The following is a 3,402-nucleotide window of genomic DNA, read 5'->3' as shown; positions in this document are numbered from 1 at the left end:
AGCCTCCTGTTATGTGCCTTGACGTAGAGTCCAAGTCTCCTGAGTTGTATTCGGTGCGAAAATCACGTTCCCAAAGGTTTCATTCCGTTTGGACTCCGTTTGATATTCCTTTTCTTCGAAACCCTAAAACAGGCAAAAACAGCAATTCTGGGTTGGGCCTCTGGTTAATAGGTTAGTGCCAAAAATAATATAAAAGTGGATAATAAAGCCTAATAATGTCCAAAACAGTAGATAATATAGCATGGAGCAATCAAAAATTATAGATACGTTGGAGAAGTATCAAGCATTCCCAAGCTTAATTCCTGCTCGTCCTCGAGTAGGTAAATGATAAAAATAGAATTTTTGATGCGGAGTGCTACTTGGCATAATTTCAATGTAAATCTTCTTAATTGTGGTATGAATATTCAGATTCAAAAGATTCAAGACAAAAGTTCATGTTGACATAAAAATAATAATACTTCAAGCATACTAACAAAGCAATTATGTCTTCTCAAAATAACATGGCCAAAGAAAGCTATCCCTACAAAATCATATAGTCTGGCTATGCTCTATCTTCACCACACAAAGTATTTAAATCATGCACAACCCCGATGACAAGCCAAGCAATTGTTTCATACTTATGACATTTTCAAAACTTTTTTGACCTTCACGCAATACATGAGCGTGAGCCATGGATATAGCACTATATGTGGAATAGAATGGTGGTTGTGGAGAAGACAAAAAGAGGGGAAGATAGTCTCACATCAACTAGGCATATCAACGGGCTATGGAGATGCCCATCAATAGATATCAATGTGAGTGAGTAGGGATTTCCATGCAACGGACGCACTAGAGCTATAAGTATATGAAACCTCAACAAAAGAAACTAAGTGGGTGTGCATCCAACTTGCTTGCTCACAAAGATCTAGGGCATTTTGAGGAAGCCCATCATTGGAATATACAAGCCAAGTTCTATAATGAAAGATTCCCAATAGTATATGGAAGTGATAACATGAGAGACTCTCTACTATGAAGATCATGGTGCTACTTTGAAGCACAAGTGTGGTAAAAGGATAGTAACATTGTCCCTTCTCTCTTTTTCTCTCATTTTTTTTATTTTGGGCCTTCTCTTTTTTATGGCCTCTTTTTTTTCGTCCGGAGTCTCATCCCGACTTATGGGGGAATCATAGTCTCCATCATCCTTTCCTCACTTGGGACAATGCTCTAAAAATGATGATCATCACACTTTTTATTTTTCTTACAACTCATGAATTACAACTCGATACTTAGAACAAAATATGACTCTATATGAATGCCTCCGGCGGTGTACCGGAATATGCAAATAATCAAGAGTCACATGTATCAAAAAATTATGAACGGTGGCTTTGCCACAAATATGATGTCAACTACATGATCATGCTAGCAAAATGACAATGATGGAGCGTGTCATAATGAATGGAACGGTGGAAAGTTGCATGGCAATATATCTCGGAATGGCTATGGAAATGCCATGATAGGTAGGTATGGTGGCTTTTTTGAGGAAGGTATTTGGTGGGTGTATGATACCGGCGACAAGTGCGTGGTATTAGAGAGGCTAGCAATGGTGGAAGGAAGGAAAGTGCGTATAATCCATGGACTCAACATTAGTCATAAATAACTCATATACTTATTGCAAAAATCTAGAAGTTTATCAAAGCAAAGTATTACGCGCATGCTCCTAGGGGGGATAGATTCGTAGGAAAAGACCATCGCTCGTCCCCGACCGCCACTCATAAGGAAGACAATCAATAAATAAATCATGCTCTGACTTCATCACATAACGTTCACCATACGTGCATGCTACGGGAATCACAAACTTTAACACAAGCATTTCTCAAATTCACAACTACTCAACTAGCATGACTCTAATATCACCATCCTCATATCTCAAAACAATTATCAAGCATAATTTTTTTCTTAGTATTCAACGCACTCAAAAGAAAGTTTTGCAAATCTTGAATACCAAGCATAATATTATTTAAGAAAATTACCATGCTACTAAGACTCTCAAAACAATCTAAGTGAAGCATGAGAGATCAATCATTTCTATAAAACTAATCCACCACCATGCTCTAAAAGATATAAGTGAAGCACTAGAGCAAAATTATATAACTCAAAGGATATAAGTGAAGCACAAGAGTAAAACTATAGAGTTCAAAAGATATAAGTGAAGCACATAGAGTATTCTATCAAATTCCAAATTATGTATGGCTCTCTCAAAAGGTGTGTACAGCAAGGATGATTGTGGTAAACTAACAAGCAAACACTCAAATCATAAAAGACGCTCCAAGAAAAACACATATCATGTGGTGAATAAAAATATAGCTCCAAGTAAAGTTACCGATAGAAGTAGACGAAAGAGGGAATGCCTTCCAGGGCATCCCCAAACTTTGGCTTTTAGGTGTCCTTAGATTATCTTGGGGGTGCCATGGGCATCCCCAAGCTTAGGCTATTGCCACTCCTTGTTCCATAATCCATCAAATCTTTATCCAAAACTTGAAAACTTCACAACACAAAACTTAAAGTAAAAAACTCGTGAGGTCCGTTAGCGAAAGAAAACAAAAGACCACTTCAAGGTACTGCAATGAACTCATTCTTTATTTATATTGGTGTTACTAGCAAAAGAGCCCGTGCGTTGCAACGGTAGAAAAATATACCACATTCTCTTATAATCTAGAAAAGGTGTTACACAATCTAGAAATTTGTTCCACAAGTCCAGATCTTCTATTTCAACACGGCTTGCATGTAGACTTAAAAAGTACATACAAACGGGTAGCGATAATCCATTTATTCCACGCGTGGAATGAGGTGTTATTATGGGTAAAGGAAAACGACAAGAACATGCGATGAATTCATGACATGCGCGGAATGAGGTGTTATTATGGGTAAAGGAAAACAACAAGAACATGCGATGATACATTAGCGCACTACGGAGACATGCATGCACCATAGACGGTTTTCGGTTCAAGCATCACCAACTTATGGTGTGTTCAACAACATTCCTATTGTTAGCTCCGCTCCATGACCTCAAGTTTATCCTCGGGATGTGGTCCCAAGCTCGTCCTTGCTTCAGTATGACGTGAAATATCGCTCGAGAACTTCTCATGCCTCCTCTATGCTCGTCCAGTTTTGTTCGTCAACATTGTCTGCCTTACAATTCCCAAACCTCTGCTAACGGGTCACTTGGCTTGTTATTTACAACTTGTCTGAAAAAAATATTGGTGTCTGCAATTATTTCTATTGCAACTTTAAATATATTTTCACGTACATATTTATCAAAGAAAATACACGAAGAGTTTTTTAAAATACATAAACAACATTTGTTTGTAATGTTTGTGTACGCATGCATTATATTGCCCACATCCCATCTTACATACACACACA

The sequence above is a fragment of the Triticum dicoccoides genome, chromosome 2A (genome assembly GCF_002162155.2).
Source record: "Triticum dicoccoides isolate Atlit2015 ecotype Zavitan chromosome 2A, WEW_v2.0, whole genome shotgun sequence".
In the NCBI taxonomy this organism is placed as follows: Eukaryota; Viridiplantae; Streptophyta; class Magnoliopsida; order Poales; family Poaceae; genus Triticum; species Triticum dicoccoides.
Note: the sequence above shows the minus strand (reverse complement) of the source record.